This window comes from Phyllobates terribilis, unplaced genomic scaffold (assembly GCF_046119375.1).
Source record: "Phyllobates terribilis strain yellow unplaced genomic scaffold, ASM4611937v1 Scaffold_7__3_contigs__length_470593459, whole genome shotgun sequence".
NCBI classification, from domain to species: Eukaryota; Metazoa; Chordata; class Amphibia; order Anura; family Dendrobatidae; genus Phyllobates; species Phyllobates terribilis.
Genome location: NW_027362767.1, coordinates 435,700,735 through 435,718,375, shown reverse-complemented (window position 1 = coordinate 435,718,375; position 17,641 = coordinate 435,700,735). Strand labels below are relative to the sequence as shown.

The window sequence follows — 17,641 nt, the reverse complement described above, 5'->3', positions numbered from 1 at the left end:
GGATCTCCAGAAGCGTGAGGTGAACTGTACCCCACGATCCGACACAATGTGGAGGGGCAGGCCATGAAGACGGAAGATGTGGCGGATAAAGTCTTTAGCCAGCTCGTGTGCAGACGGGAGGCCTGGCAGGGGAACGAAATGAGCCATCTTGGAAAAGCGGTCAGCGACCACCCAAATGACCGTACAACCGGCAGAGACGGGGAGATCGGTTATAAAGTCCATTGCTATATGCTGCCAGGGGGCAGCAGGTACTGGGAGCGGAAGGAGGCGACCGGCTGGCAGATGTCTCGGAACCTTGTTGCGGGCGCAGGACACACAGGCAGAAACAAAGTCTATTACGTCGTTGTGCAGGGTAGGCCACCAGTAGTGCCGGGTAATAAGCTGGAGGGTCTTTTTCTGACCGGCGTGGCCAGTTAGTTTAGACGAGTGACCCCAGTGTAGGATCTTCTCCCGATCAGGTACTGATACGAACGTCTTACCGGGAGGGAGACGATTTAGACTCACGGGAGCCACCTGCATTACTCTGGCGGGATCGATGATGTGTTTCGGTTCCTCCTCGAGATCAGACACCAGAAAGGATCGGGACAAGGCGTCCGCCTTGATGTTTTTGTCAGCCGGGCGAAAATGAAGAATAAAATCAAAGCGAGCAAAAACAAGGACCACCGAGCTTGGCTCGGGTTAAGTCTCTGGGCATGCTGGAGGTAAGCCAAGTTCTTGTGGTCAGTGTAAATTATTACCGGGTGAAGAGCCCCTTCGAGCAGGTAACGCCACTCCTCCAATGCCAGCTTGATGGCCAATAACTCTCGATCTCCTATGGAATAGTTGCGCTCAGAAGAGGAGAAGAGTTTGGAGAAGAAGCCACAAGTTACCATTCTCCCGGAAGACGATTTTTGGGTAAGTACCGCTCCGGCTCCAGAGGAGGAGGCGTCAACCTCCAGGAAGAACTGCTTGTTGCCATCTGGGCGATGCAGCACCGGGGCGGAAGAGAAGGCCTGTTTTAAGGAAAGAAAGGCCTCCTCTGCTTCGGGTGGCCACTCTCTGGGATTAGTGCCCTTACGGGTGAGCGCGGAAATTGGGGCAGTCTGGGAAGAGAAGTGCGGTATGAAGAGGCGGTAGTAGTTGGCGAAGCCCAGGAACCGCTGAATGGCCTTCAACCCCTCCGGTCGGGGCCATTTCTCGATGGCAGACAGTTTCTCTGGATCCATTCGAAGGCCGGTCTGAGAAATAATGTAGCCCAAAAACGGAAGCGAGGTCTGCTCAAAGAGGCACTTCTCATATTTAGCGAAGAGGTGATTCTGCCTGAGCCTGAGCAGGACCTGACGAACGTCTCTCCGGTGAGTCTGGAGATCCGGAGAGAAGACCAAGATGTCGTCCAGGTACACCACTACGCAGGAGTAGAGAAGATCCCGGAATATGTCATTGACCAACTCTTGAAAGATGGCAGGAGCGTTACAGAGACCAAAGGGCATTACCAGATATTCATAGTGGCCGTCCCGGGTGTTGAATGCAGTCTTCCATTCATCCCCTTGACGGATACGGACCAGGTTGTACGCCCCACGGAGGTCCAGTTTGGTGAAGATTCTAGCTCCCCTCAGACGATCAAATAATTCTGGAATGAGCGGAAGGGGGTACTTATTCTTCACCGTGATCTGGTTAAGGCCTCTATAGTCTATACAGGGACGGAGAGAGCCGTCCTTCTTTTTTACGAAAAAGAAGCCTGCTCCCGCCGGGGAGGTAGATTTCCGGATGAATCCCCTGGCCAAATTCTCCTCAATATATTCGGACATCGACCGGGTCTCAGCAGCGGACAATGGGTAAATACGCCCACGGGGAGGCGTAGTACCGGGTAACAGGTCGATAGGACAGTCGTATGGTCTATGAGGGGGTAATGTCTCTGCCTCCTTTTTATTAAAGACATCAGCAAATGACCAATAGGGAATCGGAAGTCCAGGTAGATTAGTTGGGGTAGGAGAAGGACGGGCGGGATGAACAGGAACCAAACAAGTCTTATGACAGTCCTGTCCCCAGCGAAGGACTTCTCCGGTCTGCCAGTCAAGCACGGGTGCATGTCTCTGGAGCCAAGGTAGACCTAGTAAAAGGGCGTGAGAGAGTCCAGGCAGAACATGAAAAGAGATGCTCTCAGAATGCAGCATTCCCACCTGCAGAGTTACGGATTCGGTGATGAGTTGGATGGGACGTGGTAAGAGGCCCCCATCCACAGCAGCGACAGATAATGGTATAGCCAGAGGTTTGGTGGGAATGCGGTATTTTTCTACCAGGGCCTGTGAAATAAGATCCCCGGCCGCTCCAGAGTCAAGTTGGGCTAGTTCGAAATAACGATTCTCCCCGCAGATAATTGAGACTGACAGCAGCAGAGATGGAGAGGATTTATTCTTGTCTAGGTCGACCTCTCTGAGCGAACCTAGACACAGGCGTTTCCCGACCTCTCCGGGCAGGTACGGATCCGGTGCGCCTTACTGCCACAGTAGAAGCAGCTCCCCTCGGCACGGCGTAGGTCCTGACGGGTTTTGACCATCTTGGTCTGGTCGACCTGCATAGGCTCAGGAGAGTGTACCTGGGGAGAAACGGAGGGAGTGACGGATTTCTGAAAAGTAGGAGCTAGACGTGGAAACCTCCTCTCACGGGTGACTTCTTTGGCACGCTCCTGGAACCGTAGGTCAATCCGGGTGGCAAGAGTTATTAGGTCATCGAGAGTGGTAGGAATGTCTCGACCGGCAAGTTCATCTTTGATACGGCCGGACAGACCCTCCCAGAAGACAGATACCAGAGCGTCGTTATCCCAGGCCAGCTCCGAGGCAAGGGTACGGAACCGTATGGCATATTGGCCCACGGTGAGACTTCCCTGACGGAGGCGTAGCAGAGATGATGCGGATGAGGTCTTCCGTCCAGGTTCGTCGAAGACTTTCCGGAAAGCCGTGAGAAAGGCAGGCAAGTCGGACACCAGGGGGTCTCCTCTCTCCCATAGAGGATTTAGCCAGGCCAGGGCCTCTCCGGTGAGATGGGACATGATGAAGGCAATTTTGGCCCGGTCGGAGTTAAACTGGTGGGACAGGAGTTCAAAGTGCAGGGTGCACTGATTTATAAAGCCCCGAGCCTGAGCGGAGTCGCCTCCGAAGCGAGGAGGTGCAGAAAGCCGGGGTCCGGGGTAGGATACCATAGTATTGGTGGGCAGCGGAGCTGCCGGATTGCGAGTCATGGCTCTGGCGGTGGTTGCTGGTGGAGCAGTCAGAGTGTCCAGGCGAGTATTGACATTCCGCAGGTGACCCAGGATGGACTCCTTTTGGGACCTCTGACGGGACAGTTCATGACACAGGTCCGAGAGTGAGGGAGCTTGGGTGCCACCGGGTTCCATGGCCCGAGCAAACTGTAACGGGTCTGGGAGGCGGAACCTCTGAGCTACTATACAAGGGGGCGGTCCTTGTAAGGGAGCGGGTGGCGACCACGGAAGACGGGCAGGCAGTCACAGCAGGTGATCGGGACAGTCTCTGAGTGAACGGGCTGGAGGTCACTGCAAGTGACCGGGCAGTCTCTGGATGAACGGGCAGGAGGTCACGGCAAGTGACCGGGGCAGTCTCTGGGTAAAGCGTAGGTACGACCTGTGATGGCAGAGCCTCCAGGTAGGCTAGCAGGCAGATGGTTGATGTGTGCTCCCAGGTGAGCAAGCGAGAGTCTCTGGAATGGCAGGTGGTCACAGCACGTGACGGCGGAGCCTCCAGGTAGGCTAGCAGGCAGGTAGCAGATGTGTGCTCCCAGGTGAGCGGGCAGGAGTCTCTGGAATGGCAGGTGGTCACAGCACGTGACGGCGGAGCCTCCAGGTAGGCTAGCAGGCAGGTAACAGGTGTGCGCTCCCAGGTGAGCGGGCAGGAGTCTCTGGAATGGCAGGTGGTCACAGCACGTGACGGCGGAGCCTCCAGGTAGGCTAGCAGGCAGGTAGCAGATGTGCGCTCCCAGGTGAGCGGGCAAGCTGGTCCATAGACAGACTGACAGGAGTTGGAGGGCAGACCGTCGGACCTCAGGCTAGCAGGCAGGTAAGCAGAATATCAGGCAGGAATCAGACAGCAAACTGGCAGGAATCTGGCAGGTAACTGGCAACGGGACCTGAGGGCTGAAGCAGAGTAGTGAACAGTGCAACAACATTGCTCGGGCACCTCCATTTTGGAGGAGGTGCCTTATATATGGTGAAGTCCTCCGGCCATTGGCCGGGGACTCCTTAGGACGGCGCGCGCGGCCCCTTTAAGAGGGAGGGAGCGCGCGCGCCCTAAGCACAGTGGCCGGGAAGGAGCGCGCGCTGCCAGCAGAGCGGGAGGAGGACGCCGGGCTCGGAGCAGAGGGGTGAGGGGAACAGCGTCCCTGTCTAGCAGAGGGCAGGGATGCCGGCGCTACATCTGGTATGGCGCTGCGCTATTCCCCTCCTGTGATCTGGTACGGCGCTGCACTATTCCCCTCCTGTGATCCGGTAAAGCGCTGTGCTCTCCCATACTGTGATCCGGCACGGCGCTGTGCTATTCTCCTCCTGTGATCTGGTACGGCGCTGCGCTATTCCCCTCCTGTGATCCGGTAAAGCGCTGTGTTCTCCCCTCCTGTGATCTGGTATGGCGCTGCGCTATTCCCCTCCTGTGATCCAGACAGCGCTGTGCTCTCCCATCCTGTGATCCGGCACGGCGCTGTGCTATTCTCCTCCTGTGATCTGGTACAGCGCTGTTCTCTCCTTTCCTATCATCGTGCCATATATGAAGGGGGCTGGCTGTGTGCCTCATATTAGTAGTTGAGCCAGCCCCCTTCTTTGTTCATGTACTTTCATCAATTATAAGTCTCCAGGCTGTGCTTTGCTGTGTAATTACTGACCCATTGTGACACCATTTCTACTTTCTTGGGCAGGTAAATAAAAAGAAAGAACTCACAGCTGAAAAGACCACGCACCCACAGCAAGGACCTTTTCTAGCTTGATGGTGCTGTCAGTAGAGAAGAAGGTCCCGGCAGGGTTGTACCTGGACATCGCCCAGTACAATGTCAGTACAAGTCAGTGCACATCGGCCTGGAACTATTTCTAATTACAGGACGTCTACTTTAATTTTCTTCTTCTGCCCCGTACTAGTTTTTTTTACCCCAAGCATTATAGGTTGTGTACGCTATGACATCAGCCTGTATACTCCATCACCCATACTTCATGTATACATCCTGACATCACACAGAGAGATGCGGCACATCCTGATCTCTCCGTGTATCATAAGTGAAGATCATTCTTCATATCGTCAGATGTCGGCTTTTTATAGATTGTGAGTCATCATGAATCATCTCCAACATCTGGATAATCCGCCCTATTCTAGAAACTGGCAAGGTAGAAACAGTCCGGCCGTAGACGATTCTGTGTAAGGCGCCGCTTATCTCCATCAGAGAAGGAAATATCTCGAGTCATGAAAATGAACATGAAATCATCTATAATAACATGTGATCAGACACGAGACCCCAAACCTTATACTCCAGCACCAGGTGGACCCTCATGGCTGACAACCTGCCTGTATACATGTGTGAGAGGTTGTCAGCACCGCCCCCTGGTGATGACATCACCGATCTAATGTCATGTGATCAGACGCGAGACCACACACCTTATACTCCAGCACCAGGTGGACCCTCATGGCTGACAACCTGCCTGTATACATGTGTGAGAGGTTGTCAGCCCCACCCCCTGGTGATGACATCACTGGAATAATATAATGACCCGGATCAGACAATATTCAACCCCGAGAACACCCACTGAGCCCTGAACCTGCAGCTTCACATGTCTGTGCCGATACACAATGTACGGGTATTACTATAAATTCAGTACTACTACCCACAATGTCTTACACGTCTACTTCTGTATTACTACTACCTCCATCATTCTTACAGCTCTCGTGCAGTTATTCGGCCACATGCATAATCACTACTCCCCCCATCATGCCCTGTGTTTTTCCCTTCTTCTCCTTTCTTCTTACTTCGCTCAGGTTGTAGCGTTGGCTCTGCTCAGACGACTGCCCTCCTCCTGCCGCCCACAACGCCTGAGGCATCTGGAGACGAATGTTATCGTCCTTGTCTGCCCACTTATCAGCTGTCGCGCACCCTCATCTCGCCATAGCTGCCCCCGGTCACTTGCTTCATTATAATTCAGCTGGCGTAACCTGTACTCAGGAGCACGATCCCAAAACCCTGAGCGTAAAACTGCACCAGGCTAACATCCAGGTCATAGCGAGGACGAAAGCACATCCAGAGCTGCGCTCTTCTACAGCAGTCACATCTGGGGCCGCCGTCCTTCAGACTGGTTCCACCTGAGGCATCCGTCTTCCACACTGGTCACACCTGGGGGTGCTGTCTTCCACGTCAGTTCCACCAGGTCAAACTTTGGGCCACCGTCCCCCCATGCCAATCACACCTAGGACTGCCAAATTCTATGCCAGTCCCACCCAGAGCCTCATTCTTCTACACTGCCTTCACAGCCGTGGCCTCCCGTCTTCCATGCTGGTCACACCTGAGGCTGCTGGATTCTACGCTGGTCCCACTTGGGGCCTCAGTCTTCTACGCCGGTCCCACCCTGTACTCCGTTTCCCCATTGGTCCCACCTGGTCACACTTAGGGCCACAGTACCCCATGCCAATCACACCTTGGGCTGCCGGAGTCTATGCCAGTCCCACCGTCTCCCACACTGATAACACCCCGGGCCTCCGTCTTCCATGTCAGACACATTCGGGCCTCCGTCTTCCTTTCTGATAACACCCCAGGCCTCCGTTTTCCACATCGGTCGCACCCGTGGCCCCTGTCTTCCATGCCAGTCCCACCCAGAGCTACCCACACAATTTTCTATTTACATCATCTCTTGTACTCTAGTCATATCCAGAGCTGCAGCAACAAATCCGTCGATCATTGCCTGTTGCGACTAAGATGGATGACAGATGTCGGGCAGTGAATGTTCTCTGGTTACAATATGATTGATGCAATTTGATTGCACAGCTGATCTGTTCCTGGATAGTTATATGTTGGATGTGTAAAGAATGGTGGTGGGGGGCAATGTATAATCCTCCATGACGGGGGCCCCAGGGTGGGTCCGGATGATGGGATTTGAGGGAGTGGAAGGTTCCGAATCTTCCGCCTATTGAATAGTAATTCTGCCATTTACCAGGATGATGACGGTAATGACTCCCGGCCCTGGTGTCCACAAACATCCCATTTATATCTGTCACAATAGTTACACATTAGTCATTAATTTGGTTAATTTATGTAAATGAGATGCATTTCTCCCCTCCCGCGGTAACGAGCTTGTGCGGTAGAATCAAAGCCTAATCATTATCTCATGAGCAGACGCGTGGATCCTGTATAATGTGCCGCCGTGACGTCCCCTCGCCCCCGTTATCAGCCGCTGGAGTCTACGTGTTGGTTTGGAGGACAAGATCGTTAACATGTCGTTATTCATGGCGTCGAGGTGACCGGCGCTGACTGCGAATATATTAGAGATGACACAAAGCGCAGTCTCAATGATCAACACGAAATGTCCGCGAGCAGAAAAAAAATCCTGCCACACATCTCCTTCTGAAGATCGATCCAATGATCTGATCCATGGCTGCTGAATGACCTAGTAGTAAGTCTAATGGTTGTCATGATGGCTGCAGGAGGACCTGGTTGTGTGATCCGAGGCTCTGATTGGCTGCAGGAGGACCTGGTTGTGTGATCTGAGGCTGTGATTAGCTACAGAAGGACCTGGTTGTGTGATCCGAGGCTCTGATTGGCTGCCGGAGGACCTGGTTGTGTGATCCGAGGCTGTGATTAGCTGCAGGAGGACCTGGTTGTGTGATCCGAGGCTCTGATTGGCTGCAGGAGGACCTGGTTGTGTGATCCGAGGCTGTGATTGGCTGCAGGAGGACCTGGTTGTGTGATCCGAGGCTCTGATTGGCTGCCGGAGGACCTGGTTGTGTGATCCGAGGCTGTGATTAGCTACAGAAGGACCTGGTTGTGTGACCCGAGGCTCTGATTGGCTGCAGGAGGACCTGGTTGTGTGATCCGAGGCTGTGATTAGCTGCAGGAGGACCTGGTTGTGTGATCCGAGGCTCTGATTGGCTGCAGGAGGACCTGATTGTGTGATCCGAGGCTCTGATTGGCTGCAGGAGGACCTGGTTGTGTGATCCGAGGCTCTGATTGGCTGCAGGAGGACCTGGTTGTGTGATCCAAGGCTCTGATTAGCTGCAGAATGATCCAGTTGTATGATCCAAGGTTGTGATTGGCTGTCTGCAGGAGGACCTGGTTGTATGATTCAAGGCACTGTTTGGCTGCAGTTTGGCGAACTCCTGTGATTGGCTGCAGGAGGATGTGATTGAGTGATTCGATGCTGTAGGATGATCTGGTTGAGTGAGCTGAAGCTGTGATTGGCTCCAGGGTGGCTGGCTGCTATGATTGACTGCAGGAGGATCTGGTTGAGTGATCCGAGGCTCTCATTGGCTGCAGAATGATCCGGTTGCATGATCCAAGGCTGTGATTGGTTTCAGATTAGTTGGCTCCTTTGATTGGTTGTAGGAAGACATAGTAGTGTGATTTGATGCTCTCCAGCTGCCTCTGCTCAGCTGTGGGTTGATCTAGTTCTGTCTGTCTATGCTCTGATCGCCTGTCAGTTGTGTGATCTGGTTGGACACAGATTGCGTGTAGCCTTCACTGATGACTTGTTGCTGATTGGCTGCTCTCTTATGTTTGCTTGAGGAGTGTGCAAAGTGGGCGATCACATAGTCACTACTAAGGGGGGCTACACTAGGCCTCATGGCCCAGGCCGGGACCTCTAATCCCACAGCCGGAACCTAAACCTATGAAAAAGCAGCTGCATGCCCAAATATGTTGAATGACTAAGTGTCCATAGCTGACACCACACCGGGCACCAACCAACCCAAGACTGTGCCTGCTCATATACCAGTGTATATTCCAGTCCACACAGGGTGACTGCGGGGTGTGCAGAACATTCGTGTGGTCCCAGCCGCTCATCACAGAGAATACAGAGAGCCGCTGATACAAGAAGTGAGCCATGAAAAGCATCGGAACATAGGTCTATAAAATGTCCCAGAGACTTCTCCTCTAAACTGCTCCTTGTGAGACGTCTCTGAGACAGCGGCTGCCAATAACATGGAAGTGACCTTATCCTATCGTGACAGCTTCATGTCGCTGGGGGTCTTTTATTTTGCCCTCCTCATACATAGTGATACATTTAATCTTTCATTGATAGTTTTACTGAATGTTACAATATCGATGAAGGGAACGTCTCTGCACTCGGATTCAGGATGGAACTTTCCTTTTTGACTATGAAAAATAGGAGAATACCAAAGGCGTTGTGTGCCTGAAGGAAGATCTGTGCTACGCCCCTATCCCAAATCTGTGCTTTACTTCCCTCACCCAGGTCCGCTAGACTTTCTTATGCTCCAAGTTGGGTTTTGCAAGTAGCCCGGTGTGGACCCATGCATCGTATTTCCTAGGCGTATATAAGGCCTCTAGAGACAAACACCTGTGTCTTGGTATTGCTCTAAGGCTTACTAGTAACTCTTTCAGTTGTCTGTGCAGTTGCTGTCCACAGTTCAGGAGTCTCCTGGGTTTTTGTGGTTTCCAGTCCATGAGTTACTTCTCTGCGGCTTTCAGTAACCCCGCTACCTGTCAGTGATCTCCAGATCTTCACCTGTCTGCGGCTTTCAGTTACTCTGCTACCTGTCAGTGATCTCCAGATCTTCACCTGTTTGTCTGCGGCTTCCAGTAACCCTTCTATCTGTCAGTGATCTCCAGATCTTCACCTGTCTGCGGCTTCCAGTAACCCTGCTATCTGTCAGTGATCTCCAGATCTTCACCTGTTTGTCTGCGGCTTTCAGTAACCCCGCTACCTGTCAGTGATCTCCCGATCTTCACCTGTCTGCGGCTTTCAGTTACTCTGCTACCTATCAGTGATCTCCAGATCTTCACCTGTTTGTCTGCGGCTTTCAGTAACCCCGCTACCTGTCAGTGATCTCCAGATCTTCACCTGTCTGTTTCTTTCAGTTACTCTGCTACCTGTCAGTGATCTCCAGATCTTCACCTGTTTGTCTGCGGCTTCCAGTAACCCTTCTATCTGTCAGTGATCTCCAGATCTTCACCTGTCTGCGGCTTTCAGTTACTCTGCTATCTGTCAGTGATCTCCACGACTTCACCTGTTTGTCTGCGGCTTTCAGTAACCCCGCTACCTGTCAGTGATCTCCCGATCTTCACCTGTCTGCAGCTTTCAGTTACTCTGCTACCTGTCAGAGATCTCCAGATCTTCACCTGTTTGTCTGCGGCTTTCAGTTACTCTGCTACCTATCAGTGATCTCCAGATCTTCACCTGTTTGTCTGCGGCTTCCAGTAACCCTGCTACTTGTCAGTGGTCTCCAGATCTTCACCTGTTTGCAGCTTCCACTAACACTGCTACCTGTCAATGATGCCCAGGACTTCACCCATTTGTCTGCATCTTCCAGTAACCCTGCTACCTGTCAGTGATCTCCAGTACTTCACCCGTTTGTCTGCGGCTTCCAGTAACCCTGCTTCATGGCCTTCTGCGGCTTCCAGGACTCTATTAAGACTTTTTATTCTGTGGCTTCCAGGATGCATACACTTCCTGCACTGACACCTGTGGCCCGTGTGCCCACCTGGACCTTGGGTTTAGGTCACCCAGTGAGCCCACATTACGCAACAATCTGTAGCTGTCCCACCAAGTAATGCATCACTGGTCGTCCATCTGTCCTCTGATCCAGCTCAGGGTTCTTTGTGGCCCTAAAGCATCGAGGGGCGGATGTGTCTGATACCTCCGCGATCCCTGGAGCGCCCCTGGTGTCTTATGTGGCCCCTAAGGCTCCAGAGCACAGGTGCGACTACAGGTACTACCCCGGACTGATACCCCTATATACCTATATCTATACCCCGGACTGATACCCCTATATACCTATATCTATACCCCGGACTGATACCCCTATATACCTATGTTAAAGATAAGATTCTAAAATCTACTAAAAAACATTATATGAAACTCTGATGTATACTAAATATCTATACTTATATTCTGTTATATGTTATGAATCTTGTTTTGCATATATCTGTTATATTGGATATCTTTTAGTCATATATACCCTCACTTTAATATATTATGAAAACCTTGATATATATATATATCAGATATCTGTACTCGTGTGTCACTATATAAATATCCTGAAAGGATTAGTTGGAGCTGGTTATAAAAGTGAACTTTCAAATTGTTTCCAAGAAGGAGACGAGACAAAGGATTCAACATGACACCTCCCAAGAGAATATCCTGACGAATGAGGAGAATATCTGGGGAGGAAACACTTAACCCCATAGGACAAGATAATGAGACTTATCTATACCATGGGCCAGAGACTACTGTGATTGCTCAATTGCCTCAGGGCGACACCCTATTGGGACCTTCCTTTATACTGAACATATATATGTTATGCTGGAATAATAAACACATCTTTCCTGCGCCATTTCTCTTCAAGAGAAGTTCAGTATCTGACTCTGTCTGTCCGATATCAAAGCTTCACGTATACACTTGAATAAGTTAATTTGGCAAGGGATAAGCAAAGGGTTGGGGTCCTTTGAACCTCACTTCCACACCTATATCTATACCCCGGACTGATTCTCCTATATATCGATAGCTACACTCTGGCCTGATACCCCTATATACCTATACCTACACTCTGGCCTGATACTCCTGTATACCTATATGTACATATATACCTATATCTACACACTGCCCTGATACCCTTATATACCTATATCTACACCCGGGACTGATACCCCTATATGCCTATATCTACACCCGGGACTGATACCCTATATACCTATATCTACACCCCGGACTGATACTATATACCTATATCTGCACCCAGACTGATACTATATACCTATATCTACACCCCAGACTGATACCCTATATACCTATATCTACACCCCAGACTGATTCCCTATATACCTATATCTACAGCCCAGACTCATACTATATACCTATATCTGCACCCCGGACTGATACTATATACCTATATCTGCAAACCGGACTGATACTATATACCTATATCTGCACCCCGGACTGATACCATATACCTATATCTGCACCCCGGACTGATACTATATACCTATATCTACACCCCGGACTGATACTATATACCTATATCTGCACCCCGGACTTATACTATATACCTACAGTACATACCAAAAGTTTGGACACACCTTCTCATTTAAAGATTTTTCTGTATTTTCATGACTATGAAAATTGTACATTCACACTGAAGGCATCAAAACTATGAATTAACACATGTGGAATTATATACTTAACAAAAAAGTGTGAAACAACTGAAAATATGTCTTATATTCTAGGTTCTTCAAAGTAGCCACCTTTTGCTTTGATGACTGCTTTGCACGCTCTTGGCATTCTCTTGATGAGCTTCAAGAGGTAGTCACCGGAAATGGTTTTCACTTCACAGGTGTGCCCTGTCAGGTTTAATAAGTGGGATTTCTTGCCTTATAAATGGGGTTGGGACCATCAGTTGTGTTGTGCAGAGGTCAGGTGGATACACAGCTGATAGTCCTACTAAATAGACTGTTAGAATTTGTATTATGGCAAGAAAAAAGCAGCTAAGTAAAGAAAAACGAGTGGCCATCATTACTTTAAGAAATGAAGGTCAGTCAGTCTGAAAAATTGGGCAAACTTTGAAAGTGTCCCCAAGTGCAGTTGCAAAAACCATCAAGCGCTACAAAGAAACTGGCTCACATGATGACCGCCCCAGGAAAGGAAGACCAAGAGTCACCTCTGCTTCTGAGGATAAGTTTATCAGAGTCACCAGCCTCAGAAATCGCAGGTTAACAGCAGCTCAGATTAGAGACGAGGTCAATGCCACACAGAGTTCTAGCAGCAGACACATCTCTGCAACAACTGTTAAGAGGAGACTTTGTGCAGCAGGCCTTCATGGTAAAATAGCTGCTAGGAAACCACTGCTAAGGACAGGCAACAAGCAGAAGAGACTTGTTTGGGCTAAAGAACACAAGGAATGGACATTAGACCAGTGGAAATCTGTCCTTTGGTCTGATGAGTCCAAATTTGAGATCTTTGGTTCCCACCACCGTGTCTTTGTGCGACGCAGAAAAGGTGAACGGATGGACTCTACATGCCTGGTTCCCACCGTGAAGCATGGAGGAGGAGGTGTGATGGTGTGGGGGGGCTCTGCTGGTGACACTGTTGGGGATTTATTCAAAATTGAAGGCATACTGAACCAGCATGGCTACCACAGCATCTTGCAGCGGCATGCTATTCCATCCGGTTTGCGTTTAGTTGGACCATCATTTATTTTTCAACAGGACAATGACCCCAAACACACCTCCAGGCTGTGTAAGGGCTATTTGACCAAGAAGGAGAGTGAAGGGGTGCTACGCCAGATGACCTGGCCTCCACAGTCACCAGACCTGAACCCATTCGAGATGGTTTGGGGTGAGCTGGACCGCAGAGTGAAGGCAAAAGGGCCAACAAGTGCTAAGCATCTCTGGGAACTCCTTCAAGATTGTTGGAAGACCATTTCCGGTGACTACCTCTTGAAGCTCATCAAGAGAATGCCAAGAGTGTGCAAAGCAGTCATCAAAGCAAAAGGTGGCTACTTTGAAGACCCTAGAATATAAGACATATTTTCAGTTGTTTCACACTTTTTTGTTAAGTATATAATTCCACATGTGTTAATTCATAGTTTTGATGCCTTCAGTGTGAATGTACAATTTTCATAGTCATGAAAATACAGAAAAATCTTTAAATGAGAAGGTGTGTCCAAACTTTTGGTCTGTACTGTATATCTGCACCCCAGACTGATACCCTATATACCTATATCTACACCCCGGCCTGATACTATATACATATATCTACACCCCGGACTGATACTATATACCTATATCTGCACCTCGGACTGATACTATATACCTATATCTACACACCGGACTGATAGTATATACCTATATCTGCACCCCGGACTGATACTATATACCTATATCTGCACCCCGGACTGATACTATATACCTATATCTACACCCCGGACTGATACTATATACCTATATCTACACCCTGGACTGATACTATATACCTATATCTACACCCCGGACTGATACTATACACCTATATCTGCACCCTGGACTGATACTATATACCTATATCTACACCCCGGACTGATACTATATACCTATATCTGCACCCCGGACTGATACTATATACCTATATCTACACCCCGGACTGATACTATATACCTATATCTACTCCCCGGACTGATACTATATACCTATATCTACACCCTGGACTGATACTATATACCTATATCTGCACCCCGGACTGATAATATATACCTATATCTACACCCCGGACTGATACTATATACCTATATCTACACCCCGGACTGATACTATATACCTATATCTACTCCCCGGGCTGATACTATATACCTATATCTGCACCCCGGACTGATACCCTATATACCTATATCTATACCCTGGACTGATACTATATACCTATATCTATACCCTGGCCTGATACTATATACCTATATCTGCACCCCGGGCTGATACTATATACCTATATCTACACCCCGGACTGATACCCTATATACCTATATCTGTACCCTGGACTGATACTATATACCTATATCTATACCCTGGCCTGATACTATATACCTATATCTGCACCCCGGACTGATACTATATACCTATATCTACTCCCCGGGCTGATACTATATACCTATATCTGCACCCCGGACTGATACTATATACCTATATCTACACCCTGGCCTGATACTATATACCTATATCTGCACCCTGGACTGATGCTATACACCTATATCTGCACCCTGGACTGATACTATATACCTATATCTACACCCCGGACTGATACTATATACCTATTTCTGCACCCCGGACTGATACTATACACCTATATCTGCACCCTGGACTGATACTATATAGCTATATCTACACCCCGGACTGATACTATATACCTATATCTGCACCCCGGACTGATACTATATACCTATATCTACACCCCGGACTGATACTATATACCTATATCTACTCCCCGGACTGATACTATATACCTATATCTACACCCTGGACTGATACTATATACCTATATCTGCACCCCGGACTGATAATATATACCTATATCTACACCCCGGACTGATACTATATACCTATATCTACACCCCGGACTGATACTATATACCTATATCTACTCCCCGGGCTGATACTATATACCTATATCTGCACCCCGGACTGATACCCTATATACCTATATCTATACCCTGGACTGATACTATATACCTATATCTATACCCTGGCCTGATACTATATACCTATATCTGCACCCCGGGCTGATACTATATACCTATATCTACACCCCGGACTGATACCCTATATACCTATATCTGTACCCTGGACTGATAATATATATCTATATCTATACCCTGGCCTGATACTATATACCTATATCTGCACCCCGGACTGATACTATATACCTATATCTACTCCCCGGACTGATACTATATACCTATATCTGCACCCCGGACTGATACTATATACCTATATCTACACCCTGGCCTGATACTATATACCTATATCTGCACCCTGGACTGATGCTATACACCTATATCTGCACCCTGGACTGATACTATATACCTATATCTACACCCCGGACTGATACTATATACCTATTTCTGCACCCCGGACTGATACTATATACCTATATCTACACCCCGGACTGATGCTATACACCTATATCTGCACCCTGGACTGATACTATATACCTATATCTACTCCCAGGACTGATACTATATACCTATATCTGCACCCCGGACTGATACTATATACCTATATCTGCACCCCGGACTGATACTATATACTTACAGTCATGGCCAAAAGTTTTGAGAATGACACCAAAATTATATTTTCACATGATCTGCTGGCCTCTGGTTTTTATTAGTGTTTGTCTGATGTTTCTATCACATACAGAAATATAATTGCAATCATATTATGAGTACCAATAGGTTATATTGACAGTTAGAATGAGTTAATGCAGCAAGTCAATATTTGCAGTGTTGCCCCTTCTTCTTCAAGACCTCTGTAATTCGCCCTGGCATGCTCTCAATCAACTTTTGGACCAAATCCTGACTGATAGCAGTCCATTCTTGCATAATCAGTGCTTGCATTTTGCCAGAATTTGTTGCTTTTTGTTTGTCCACCCGTCTCTTGATGATTGACCACAAGTTCTCAATGGGATTAAGATCTGGGGAGTTTCCAGGCCATGGACCCAAAATCTCTATGTTTTGTTCCATGAGCCATTTAGTTATCACCTTTGCTTTATGGCAAGGTGCTCCATCATGCTGGAAAAGGCATTGTTGGGCGCCAAACTGCTCTTGGACGGTTGGGAGAAGTTGCTCTTGGAGGACATTCTGGTACCATTCTTTATTCATGGCTGTGTTTTTAGGCAAGACTGTGAGTGAGCCGATTCCCTTGGCTGAGAAGCAACCCCACACATGAATGGTTTCAGGATGCTTTACAGTTGGCATGAGACAAGACTGGTGGTAGCGCTCACCTCTTCTTCTCCGAATAAGCTGTTTTCCAGATGTCCCAAACAATCGAAAAGGGGATTCATCAGAGAAAATGACTTTGCCCCAGTCCTCAGCAGTCCACTCCCTGTACCTTTTGCAGAATATCCGTCGGTCCCTGATGTTTTTTCTGGAGAGAAGTGGCTTCTTTGCTGCCCTCCTTGAAACCAGCCCTTGCTCAAAGAGTCTCCGCCTCACAGTGCGTGCAGAAGCACTCACACCAGCCTGCTGCCATTCCTGAGCAAGCTCGGCACTGCTGGTAGTCCGATCCCACAGCTGAAACAGTTTTAAGATACGGTCCTGGCGCTTGCTGGTCTTTCTTGGGCGCCCTGGAGCCTTTTTGACAACAATGGAAGCTCTCTCCATGAAGTTCTTGATGAAGCGATAGATTGTTGACTGAGGTGCAATCTTTGTAGCTGCGATACTCTTCCCTGTTAGGCCTTTTTTGTGCAGTGCAATGATGGCTGCACGTGTTTCTTTAGAGATAACCATGGTTAACTGAAGAGAAACAATGATACCAAGAACCAGCCTCCTTTTAAAGTGTCCAGTGATGTCATTCTTACTTAATCATGACTCATTGATCGCCAGCCCTGTCCTCATCAACACCCACACCTGTGTTAATGGATCAATCACTAAAACGATGTTAGCTGCTCCTTTTAAGGCAGGACTGCAATGATGTTGAAATGTGTTTTGGGGGTTAAAGTTCATTTTCTGGGCAAATATTGACTTTGCAAGTACAGTAATTGCTGTTAAGCTGATCACTCTTTGACATTCAGGAGTATATGCAAATTGCCATTCCAAAAAATGAAGCAGTAAACTTTGGAAAAATTACTATTTGTCTCATTCTCAATACTTTTGGCCATGACTGTATATCTACACCCCGGACTGATACTATATACCTATATCTACTCCCCGGACTGATACTATATACCTATATCTACACCCTGGACTGATACTATATACCTATATCTGCACCC

At 48.7% G+C, this 17,641-nt stretch overlaps 1 long non-coding RNA gene across 1 annotated transcript in view; it reads left to right on the top strand.

The window, feature by feature from the left end:
• Positions 1 to 11,377, top strand: part of LOC141155299 (uncharacterized) — a 30,274-nt gene extending 18,897 nt beyond the window's left edge. The window contains exon 4 of the long non-coding RNA XR_012247532.1: positions 4,900 to 11,377. This is a non-coding gene — a long non-coding RNA (uncharacterized lncRNA). The remainder of the gene's footprint in view (positions 1 to 4,899) is intronic.
• Positions 11,378 to 17,641: the final 6,264 nt, after the last annotated feature.